Raw genomic sequence first — 12,022 nt, forward strand, 5'->3', positions numbered from 1 at the left:
TTGCTCCCAGGAAATTGAGACGTTGTGACGGTTGGAGAGTTGACTTTTCCTGGTTGAGTGTTAGGCCCAGATTTTTGAATAGATGAAGGCAGGCCGAAGAGGACTTGGCTACGCCTGTCCGAGTCGGAGCTTTGATGAGCCAGTCGTCTAGGTAGGGAAAGACTTGGTGATGATGCTGGCGAAGGTATGCCGCTACCGGTGACAGACACTTCGTGAAGATGCGTGGAGCTGACTTCAGGCCGAATGGTAAAACTCTGAACTGGTAGTGCCTGCCTGCCACTGCAAACCTCAGAAATTGTCGATGACTCTTGTGAATGAGGACATGAAAATAGGCATCCTGGAGGTCTAAGGATACCATATAGTCTTTTGGATTGAGTAGGTGTAATACCTCCTGGAGGGTAACCATTCGGAAGGACTGCTTCTTGAGGTATATATTTAGGTTTCTCAGATCCAGTATTGGTCTCCATTGCTTCTTCTCCTTTTTTCTGACCAGGAAGAATCGGGAATAGAATCCTCTCCCCTTCTGACCTCGAGGAACTCTCTCCACTTCTCTTTTCTGGAGCATTAGAGAGAGCTCCTGTTGAAGTAGGCGTAGATTCTTGTGCTGCATAGGACATGGTGGGTTCGGAGGAGGATGTTCCACAAACTCCAAAGTGTGTCCGAAGCGAACTAACTGCAGCACCCAACGATCTGTTGTAATTTGCTTCCAAATGTGAAGGAAGTTGGTAATTTTTCCTCCAACTGCGAATTGTGGAGAAGAGGTGGAGGCATGCTGGAGAAAGCAGTCATTGGCGTCTGTAATTATCTTTCTTTCCTCCTTTCCCTCGAAAGGACGATTTGTTGTAGGAAGCTCGTCCTTGTTGCTGTCTCTGCTGATATTGAGGCTTGTACTGCTGAGAAGAGTTATAAGCGGACTTGTAACCTTGATAGCTGCCTCGATTCTGTTGCCCTCTACCTCTGGATCCTCGAAAGGAATTAGTTTTGTATTGTAGGGTGCCTAGGGCTTTCGCTGTGTCGGTATCCTTCTTAATACCTTGCAGCATATCATCGATATGTTCACCGAAGAACAGTTCTCCATCAAATGGCATGTCTAGAACTTTGGCTTGCACATCAGGCCGGAATGCTGTGGCTTTAAGCCAGCCCTGGTGTCTCAAAACCGCTGCTCCTGCCAGTTGACGAAATCCTGTGGAAGCGATATCCAAGGCCACATCGATCATTTCTGAGGCAGAGCGTTCGCCCTCCAGCAAAATTTTCTTAACCTCTTCTTTCTGGTCTTCTGGGATTGCCTCTAGATATGGGGCTATATCTGCCCATATCTGTCGATTGTAGCGACCTAGTAATGCCAGAGAATTTGCAGCCCTGACTGATAGGGCGGATATGGAAGAAAATCTTTTGCCAATGGCATCAAGTTTTCTCCCCTCTTTATCAGGAGGCGCTGTTATTGCCGCTGACGGGTTGCTAGACTTCTGCTGAGCGGCCTGTGATATAACTGAGTCCGGTTTAGTCTGGCCAGTTAAACATGCGGGCGCAGTGTCTGGGGCTTTGTACTTCCTTTCAAGTCTAGCCGGCACTGGAATGAGAGAGGAAGGATTTTTCATAATTTTAAGTCCTTGCTCCCATATATAATCGATTACTGGGATGGATCGAACAAATCTTTTGAAGGATTCCTTAAAATCATGGAGGAAACAGTCCTGCGTTTCCGAAGCTATTTGGATGTTGAATCTTGCAGCCGCTCTTCCTACTATATTATGGAATCCCCCTAAATCTTCAAGGGGTGAATCATCCTGTACTTGCTCTGGGGATGCCGGATCCAGGTTGGCGTTATCATCAGAATCCTCATCATGTATTTCACCTTCCTCATCTTGGACTTCATCATGTCTCATTTCTTCCTCATATTCATCCTCATCAGAAGAAATTTGAGGAGGCAATTTCTCTTGCTCCTGATGCACAACCAGCGGAGGTGGTCGCTGGCGACGTTGAGGAGTTGGAGCTTCCTGCTGTGCTGGCACTCCTGAAGCAGGAGCAGAAGACGGAAATCTTTGCTTATAGTCTGAAATCAGAAACTGTAGGTCAGAGACAATTGATGCCGGAAGGCATACCATAGGTTGAACAGTGGTATGCTGTCGGACTTCTTCTTGAATTGTCATCTCTTCAAGATCTTCACAGTCTGAACTCTCATGAACCTTGATGTTAAGATGAGAGGGACTGGATGCTATGGGAAACATGTTCTCCACGTCAGGATCTTCTGCTTCTAGAAACTGCGTTGGCAGCAGTTGCTGGACTTTGCTAGGTGAAGTCATCTCTGGTGTCACCATGCATGATGACATCTTAAAATGGGTAAAGGAATACTTCAGTGATGGAGAGCCCTTCGATAGTAGATTTATTGTGGCGTCCGATGGAGCGTCTACAATTGTTGACATTTTATCATGCATTTTCATCATCGACTGCATCAACGTCGATGATGTCCTCGTCGACGACAATGCCCTCATCGACGGCGGCGTCGACACTGCAGAAGTCGACGACGATGGCTTCGTCGACGGTGTCGTCGTCGACGGGCTCGTCGACGATGGTGTCGTCGTCGACGGTGTCCTCGTTGACGGTGTCGTCGTCGACGGTGTTCTCGTCGACGGAGTCGTCGTCGACGGTGTCCTCGTCGACGGTGTCGTCGTCGACGGTGTACTCGTCGACGGTGTCCTCGTCGACGGTGTCCTTGTCGACGGTGTCGTCGTCGACGGTGTCCTCGTCGACGGTGCCTTCGTCGACGATGTAGTCTTCGTCGACGAGGAAGTCTTCGTCGACGGTCTCGACGTCGACGGGTTTGTAGACGGTGTCCTCGTCGACGGTGTCTTCGACTACGATGAAGTCTTCGTCGACGATGAACTCGACGTCGACGATGGGATTTTCGTCGACGCTGGAAGCCTTGCCTTCGTCGACGATGAAGCAGACGTCGACGGGAGCGTCGTCGACGGTTTTGTGAGAGGAATAACAGAAGGTATTGACCTACCCATCGTCGACGACGTTGTAGCAGTTGAAGCCATGGAGAAAGTAGACGCCGTGGATGTCGAAATGGATACTGTCGACATCGTCACAGGCAGGCCAGAAGATACCACAGCAGGCTTTTTGAAGGCTGTCATCTGAAGAAAAGGCTTGACCTTAGGATGACCCTCCATGGATTTTGGCTTCTTGTGAGGAGGCACAGCAGACTGACCTGGAGATGTCTGTCGAGGCCTTTTAGGAGAGGAGTGGAAACTTCTGAAGGAACACTCACTCTCACCTGAGGAGACTTGGTCTTTGTCCTTCAGTCTCTGGAGCCACAGAAGCAGTCGCCCTTCCCTGTCTTTCAATGTCTTGACCGGGAGAGTGCGACAAATCTTACATTCTTTGGCAGAATGCTGAGGATAGAGGCAGTACAAACATTCTTCATGCTTGTCCTCTATGTGTAGCCTCATTTTACTACATGAGGCACATGGCCTAAAAAGTCCTTTTTTAGGAGTAGTAGACATATTAAATATCAATACTCCTTTTCCAACTGAACCTGAAGAATTAGTAGGCAAAAAATCAAAGATATAGGAAAAAACCTGAGCAGAGCTCAGTGGAGACTCCTCTGCACGACGTGCGGTAGAAAATATGAGGGACTAGGGCTCCTTCCAGGAAGGTGAGAAGGGTGATGGTAGCTGATTGGCTCCTGCCAAAGTTTGGTCCTTTTTACATAAGGACCTAGATAGGCTACTAATGTGAGGCCTCTGGCCTAGTACTAAGTATATGTCTATGTGACATTACTATTGTTATTTACCGGGGACTCCTACCCCGACGACGGGGAATGATTCAGGCATGTGAATCTATGAAAGATACCCATAATACTGGATAAACATGCACTACTGCTAGGCCTAAGTTTAAATCGTGCCAAAACGCTCTCTGCAACTAGGCCCAAACCCGCCTTTTCCACCATTGGATTTTCTTCAAACCACTTGCAATCAAAATTACACCTTCCCAGCAGTGCTCCCGGACCCCTCAACCCACCCCCAAAAATCTAGCACACCCCCAAACAGCCCCGCAAAAACATGCAATACTACTAGGCCTAAGTTTAAATCGTGCAAAAAACGCTCTCTGCAACTATGCCCAAACCCACCTTTTCCACCATGGATTTTCTTCAAACCACTTGCAATCAAAATTAGACCTTCCCAGCAGTGCTCCCAGACCCCTCAACCCACCCCCAAAAATCTAGAACTCCCCCAAGCAGCTCCCCAAAAACATGCAATACTACTAGGCCTAAGTTTAAATCGTGCCAAAGCGCTCTCTAAAACTAGGCCCAAACCCACTTTTTCCACCATGGATTTTCTTCAAACCACTTGCAATCAAAATTAGACCTTACCAGCAGAGCTCCCAGACCCCTCAACCCACCCCCAAAAATATAGAACACCCCCAAGCAGCTCCCCAAAAACATGCAATACTACTAGGCCTCCGTTTAAATCGTGGCAAAACGCTCTCTGCAACTAGGCCCAAACCCCCTTTTTCCACCATGGATTTTTTCAAACCACTTGCAATCAAAATTAGACCTTCCCAGCAGTGCTCCCAGACCCCTCAACCCACCTTCAGAAATCTAGAAGACCCCAAGCAGCACCCCAAAAACATGCAATACTACTAGGCCTAAGTTTAAATCGCGCCAAAACGCTCTCTGCAACTAGGCTCAAACCCCCCTTTTCCACCATGGATTATCTTCAAACCACTTGCAATAAAAATTAAACCTTCCCAGCAGTGCTCCCTGAATCCGTCAACCAACCCCCAAAAAACTAGAACACCCCCAAGCAGCCCCCCAAAAACATGTAATACTACTAGGCCTAAGTTTAAATCGTGCCAAAACGCTCTCTGCAACTAGGCCCAAACCTCCCTTTTCCACCATGGATTTTCTTCAAACCACTTGCAATCAAAATTAGACGTTCCCAGCAGTGCTCCTGGACCCCTCAACCCTCCCCCAAAAATCTAGAACAACCCAAACAGCCCCCAAAAACATGCAATGCTACTAGGCCTAAGTTTAAATCGTGCCAAAACGCTCTCTGCAACTAGGCCCAAAACCCCCTTTTCCACAATGGATTTTCTTAAAACCACTTGCAATCAAAATTAGACCTTCCCAGCAGAGCTCCCAGACCCCTCAACCCACCCCCAAAAATCTAGAACACCCCCAAGCAGCTCCCCAAAAACATGCAATACTACTAGGCCTAAGTTTCAATCGTGCCAAAACGCTCTCTGCAACTAGGCCCAAGCCCCGCTTTTCCATCATGGATTTTCTTCAAACAACTTGCAATCAAAATTACACCTTCCCAGCAGTGCGCCCAGTCCCCTCAACCCATCCCCAAAATTCTAGAACACCCCCAAGCAGCCCCCCAAAAACATGCAATGCTACTAGGCCTAAGTTTAAATCGTGCCAAAACGCTCCCGGCAACTAGGCCCAAACCCCCCTTTTCCACTATGGAATTTTTTTCAAACCACTTGCAATCAAAATTAGACCTTCCAGGCAGTGCTCCCACACCCCTCAGTCCACCCCCAAATATCTAGAACACCCTCAAGCAGCCCCCAAAAACATGCAATACTATTAGGCCTAAGTTTGAATCGCGCCAAAACACTCTCTGCATCTAGGTTCAAACCCCCCTTTTCCACCATGGATTATCTTCAAACCCCTTGCAATAAAAATTAGACCTTCCCAGCAGTGCTCCTGGACCCCTCAACCCACCCCGAAAATCTAGAACACCCTCAAACAGCCCCCAAAAACATGCAATACTACTAGGCCTAAGTTTAAATCGTGCCAAGACGCTCTCTGCAACTAGGCCCAAACCACCCTTTTCCACCATGGATTTTCTTCAAACCACTTGCAATCAATATTAGACTTTCCCAGCAGTGCTCCCAGACCCCTCAACCCACCCCCAAAAATCTAGAACACCCCCAAGCAGCTCTCCAAAAACATGCAATTCTACTAGGCCTAAGTTTAAATCGTGCCAAAACGCTCTCTGCAACAAGGCCCACACCCCCTTTTCCACCAATGATTTTTTCAAACCACTTGCAACCAAAATGAGACCTTCCGGGCAGTGCTCCCAGACCCCTCATCCTACCCCCAAAAATCTAGAACACCCCCAAGCAGCCCCCCAAAAACATGCAATACTACTAGGCCTAAGTTTAAATCGTGCCAAAACGCTCTCTGCAACTAGGTCCAAATCCCCCTTTTCCACCATGGATTTTCTTCAAACCACTTGCAATCAAAATTAGACCTTCCCAGCAGTGCTCCCAGACCCCTCAACCCAACCCCCAAAATCTAGAACACCCCTAAGCAGCCCCCCAAAAACATGCAATACTACTAGGCCTAAGTTTAAATCGTACCTAAGCGCTCTCTGCAACTAGGCCCAAACCCCCCTTTTCCACCATGGATTTTCTTCACACCACTTGCAATAAAAATTAGACCTTCTAAGCAGTGCTCCCAGACCCCTCAACCCACCCCCAAAAATCTTGAACACCCCCAAACAGCCCCCCAAAAACAGTTATTACTACTAGGCCTAAGTTTAAATCGTGCCAAAACGCTCTCTGCAACAAGGCCCACACCCCCTTTTCCACCAATGATTTTTTCAAACCACTGGCAATCAAAATTAGACCTTCCCGGCAGTGCTCCCAGACCCCTCCGTCCACCCCCAAATATCTATAACACCCCCAAGCAGCCCCCAAAAACATGCAATACTACTAGGCCTAAGTTTAAATCACGCCAAAACGCTCTCTGCAACTAGGCTCAAACCGCCCTTTTCCACCATGGATTTTCTTCAAACCACTTGCAATCAAAATTAGACCTTTCCAGCAGAGCTCCTGGACCCCTCAACCCTCCCACAAAAATCTAGAACACCCCCAAGCAGCTCCCCAAAAACATGCAATACTACTAGGCCTAAGTTTAAATCGTGCCAAAACGCTCTCTGCAACAATGCCCACACCCCCTTTTCCACCAATGATTTTTTCAAACCTTTTACAACCAAAATTAGACCTTCCCGTCAGTGCTCCCAGACCCCTCAACCCACCCCTAAAAATCTAGAACACCCCCAAGCAGCCCCCCAAAAACATGCACTACTACTAGGCCTAAGTTTAAATCGTGCCAAAGCGCTCTCTGCAACTAGGCCCAAACCCCCCTTTTCCACCATGGATTTTCTTCAAACCACTTGCAATAAAAATTAGACCTTCAAAGCAGTGCTCCCAGACCCCTCAACCCACCTCCAAAAATCTTGAACACCCCCAAACAGCCCTCCAAAAACATGTATTACCACTAGGCCTAAGTTTAAATCGTGGAAAAACGCGATCTGGAACTAGGCCCAAACCCCCCTTTTCCACCACGGATTTTTTCAAATCACTTGAAATCAAAATTAGACCTTCCCAGCAGTACTCCCAGACCCCTCAACCCACCCCCAAAAATCTAGAACACCCCAAGCAGCACCCCAAAAACATGCACTACTGCTAGGCCTAAGTTTAAATCGTGCCAAAACGCTCTCTGCAACTAGGCCCAAACCCGCCTTTTCCACCATTGGATTTTCTTCAAACCACTTGCAATCAAAATTACACCTTCCCAGCAGTGCTCCCGGAACCCTCAACCCACCCCCAAAAATCTAGCACACCCCCAAACAGCCCCGCAAAAACATACAATACTACTAGGCCTAAGTTTAAATCGTGCCAAAACGCTCCCGGCAACTAGGCCCAAACCCCCCTTTTCCACTATGGAATTTTTTTACAACCACTTGCAATCAAAATAAGACCTTCCCAGCAGTGCTCCCAGACCCCTCAACCCACCCCCAAAAACCTAGAACACCCCCAAGCAGCTCCCCAAAAACATGCAATACTGCTAGGCCTAAGTTTTAATCGTGGCAAAACGCTCTCTGCAACTAGGCCCAAACCCTCCTTTTCCACCATGGATTTTTTTCAAACCACTTGCAATCAAAATTAGACCTTCCAGGCAGTGCTCCCACACCCCTCAGTCGACCCCCAAATATCTAGAACACCCTCAAGCAGCCCCCAAAAACATGCAATACTACTAGGCCTAAGTTTGAATCGCGCCAAAACGCTCTCTGCAACTAGGTTCAAACCCCCCTTTTCCACCATGGATTATCTTCAAACCACTTGCAATAAAAATTAGACCTTCCCAGCAGTGCTCCCGGACCCCTCAACCCACCCCAAAAATTTAGAACACCCTCAAACAGCCCCCAAAAACATGCAATACTGCTAGGCCTAAGTTTAAATCGTGCCAAGACGCTCTCTGCAACTAGGCCCAAACCCCCCTTTTCCACCATGGATTTTCTTCAAACCACTTGCAATCAATATTAGACCTTTCCTGCAGTGCTCTCAGATCCCTCAACCCACCCCCAAAAATCTAGAACACCCCCAAGCAGCTCTCCAAAAACATGCAATTCTACTAGGCCTAAGTTTAAATCGTGGCAAAACGCTCTCTGCAACTAGTCCCAAAACCCCCCTTTATCACCATGTATTTTTTTCAAACCACTTGTAATCAAAATTAGACCTTCCCAGCAGTGCTCCCAGACCCCTCAACCCACCTTCAAAAATCTAGAACACCCCAAGCAGCCCCCCAAAAACATGCAATACTACTAGGCCTAAGTTTAAATCGTGGCAAAACGCTCTCTGCAACTAGGCCCAACCCCCCCTTTTCCACCATGGATTTTCTTCAAACCACTTGCAATCAAAATTAGACCTTCCCAGCAGTGCTCCCAGACCCCTCAACCCACCCCCAAAAATCTAGAACTCCCCCAAGCAGCTCCCCAAAAACATACAATACTACTAGGCCTAAGTTTAAATCGTGCCAAAGCTCTCTCTAAAACTAGGCCCAAACCCACTTTTTCCACCATGGATTTTCTTCAAACCACTTGCAATCAAAATTAGTCCTTACCAGCAGAGCTCCCAGATGCCTCAACCCACCCCCAAAAATATAGAACACCCCCAAGCAGCTCCCCAAAAACATGCAATACTACTAGGCCTCCGTTTAAATCGTGGCAAAACGCTCTCTGCAACTAGGCCCAAACCCCCCTTTTCCACCCTGGATTTTTTCAAACCACTTGCAATCAAAATGAGACCTTCCCAGCAGTGCTCCCAGACCCCTCAACCCACCCTCAGAAATCTAGAAGACCCCAAGCAGCACCCCAAAAACATGCAATACTACTAGGCCTAAGTTTAAATCGCACCAAAACGCTCTCTGCAACTAGGCTCAAACCCCCCTTTTCCACCATGGATTATCTTCAAACCACTTGCAATAAAAATTAAACCTTCCCAGCAGTGCTCCCTGAATCCCTCAACCAACCCCCAAAAAACTAGAACACCCCCAAGCAGCCCCCCAAAAACATGTAATACTACTAGGCCTAAGTTTAAATCGTGCAAAACGCTCTCTGCAACTAGGCCCAAACCGCCCTTTTCCATCATGGATTTTCTTCAAACCACTTGCAATCAAAATTAGACGTTCCCAGCAGTGCTCCTGGACCCCTCAACCCTCCCCGAAAAATCTAGAACACCCCCAAACAGCCCCCAAAAACATGCAATGCTACTAGGCCTAAGTTTAAATCGTGCCTACGCGCTCTCTGCAACTAGGCCCAAACCCACCTTTTCCACCATGGATGTTCTTCAAACCACTTGCAATAAAAATTAGACCTTCAAAGCAGTGCTCCCAGACCCCTCAACCCACCCCCAAAAATCTAGAACACCCCCAAACAGCCCCCCAAAAACAGTTATTACTACTAGGCCTAAGTTTAAATCGTGGAAAAACGCTCTCTGCAACTAGGCCCAAACCCCGCTTTTCCACCATGGATTTTTTCAAACCTTTGCAATCAAAATTAGACCTTCCCAGCAGTGCTCCCAGAGCCCTCAACCCACCCCCAAAAATCTAAAACACCCCAAGCAGCACCCCAAAAACATGCACTACTGCTAGGCCTAAGTTTAAATCGTGCCAAAACGCTCTCTGCAACTAGGCCCAAACCTGCCTTTTCCACCATTGGATTTTCTTCAAACCACTTGCAATCAAAATTACACCTTCCCAGCAGTGCTCCCGGACCCCTCAACCCACCCCCAAAAATCTAGCACACCCCCAAACAGCCCCGCAAAAACATGCAATACTACTAGGCCTAAGTTTAAATCGTGCAAAAAACGCTCTCTGCAACTGGGCCCAAACCCACCTTTTCCACCATGGATTTTCTTCAAACCACTTGCAATCAAAATTAGACCTTCCCAGCAGTGCTCCCAGACCCCTCAACCCACCCCCAAAAATCTAGAACTCCCCCAAGCAGCTCCCCAAAAACATGCAATACTACTAGGCCTAAGTTTAAATCGTGCCAAAGCGCTCTCTAAAACTAGTCCCAAACCCACTTTTTCCACCATGGATTTTCTTCAAACCACTTGCAATCAAAATTAGACCTTACTAGCAGAGCTCCCAGACCCCTCAACCCACCCCCAAAAATATAGAACACCCCCAAGCAGCTCCCCAAAAACATGCAATACTACTAGGCCTCCGTTTAAATCGTGGCAAAACGCTCTCTGCAACTAGGCCCAAACCCCCCTTTTCCACCATGGATTTTTTCAAACCACTTGCAATCAAAATTAGACCTTCCCAGCAGTGCTCCCAGACCCCTCAACCCACCCTCAGAAATCTAGAAGACCCCAAGCAGCACCCCAAAAACATGCAATACTACTAGGCCTAAGTTTAAATCGCGCCAAAACGCTCTCTGCAACTAGGCTCAAACCCCCCTTTTCCACAATGGATTTTCTTCAAACCACTTGCAATCAAAATTACACCTTCCCAGCAGTGCTCCCGGACCCCTCAACCCACCCCCAAAAATCTAGCACACCCCCAAACAGCCCCGCAAAAACATGCAATACTACTAGGCCTAAGTTTAAATCGTGGAAAAACGCTCTCTGCAACTAGGCCCAAACCCCGCTTTTCCACCATGGATTTTTTCAAACCTTTGCAATCAAAATTAGACCTTCCCAGCAGTGCTCCCAGACCCCTCAACCCACCCCCAAAAATCTAGAACTCCCCCAAGCAGCTCCCCAAAAACATGCAATACTACTAGGCCTAAGTTTAAATCGTGCCAAAGCGCTCTCTAAAACTAGTCCCAAACCCACTTTTTCCACCATGGATTTTCTTCAAACCACTTGCAATCAAAATTAGACCTTACTAGCAGAGCTCCCAGACCCCTCAACCCACCCCCAAAAATATAGAACACCCCCAAGCAGCTCCCCAAAAACATGCAATACTACTAGGCCTCCGTTTAAATCGTGGCAAAACGCTCTCTGCAACTAGGCCCAAACCCCCCTTTTCCACCATGGATTTTTTCAAACCACTTGCAATCAAAATTAGACCTTCCCAGCAGTGCTCCCAGACCCCTCAACCCACCCTCAGAAATCTAGAAGACCCCAAGCAGCACCCCAAAAACATGCACTACTGCTAGGCCTAAGTTTAAATCGTGCCAAAACGCTCTCTGCAACTAGGCCCAAACCTGCCTTTTCCACCATTGGATTTTCTTCAAACCACTTGCAATCAAAATTACACCTTCCCAGCAGTGCTCCCGGACCCCTCAACCCACCCCCAAAAATCTAGCACACCCCCAAACAGCCCCGCAAAAACATGCAATACTACTAGGCCTAAGTTTAAATCGTGCAAAAAATAGCTCTCTGCAACTGGGCCCAAACCCACCTTTTCCACCATGGATTTTCTTCAAACCACTTGCAATCAAAATTAGACCTTCCCAGCAGTGCTCCCAGACCCCTCAACCCACCCCCAAAAATCTAGAACTCCCCCAAGCAGCTCCCCAAAAACATGCAATACTACTAGGCCTAAGTTTAAATCGTGCCAAAGCGCTCTCTAAAACTAGTCCCAAACCCACTTTTTCCACCATGGATTTTCTTCAAACCACTTGCAATCAAAATTAGACCTTACTAGCAGAGCTCCCAGACCCCTCAACCCACCCCCAAAAATATAGAACACCCCCAAGCAGCTCCCCAAAAACAT

The sequence above is a fragment of the Lissotriton vulgaris genome, chromosome 2_1, assembly GCF_964263255.1.
Source record: "Lissotriton vulgaris chromosome 2_1, aLisVul1.2, whole genome shotgun sequence".
NCBI lineage: Eukaryota > Metazoa > Chordata > Amphibia > Caudata > Salamandridae > Lissotriton > Lissotriton vulgaris.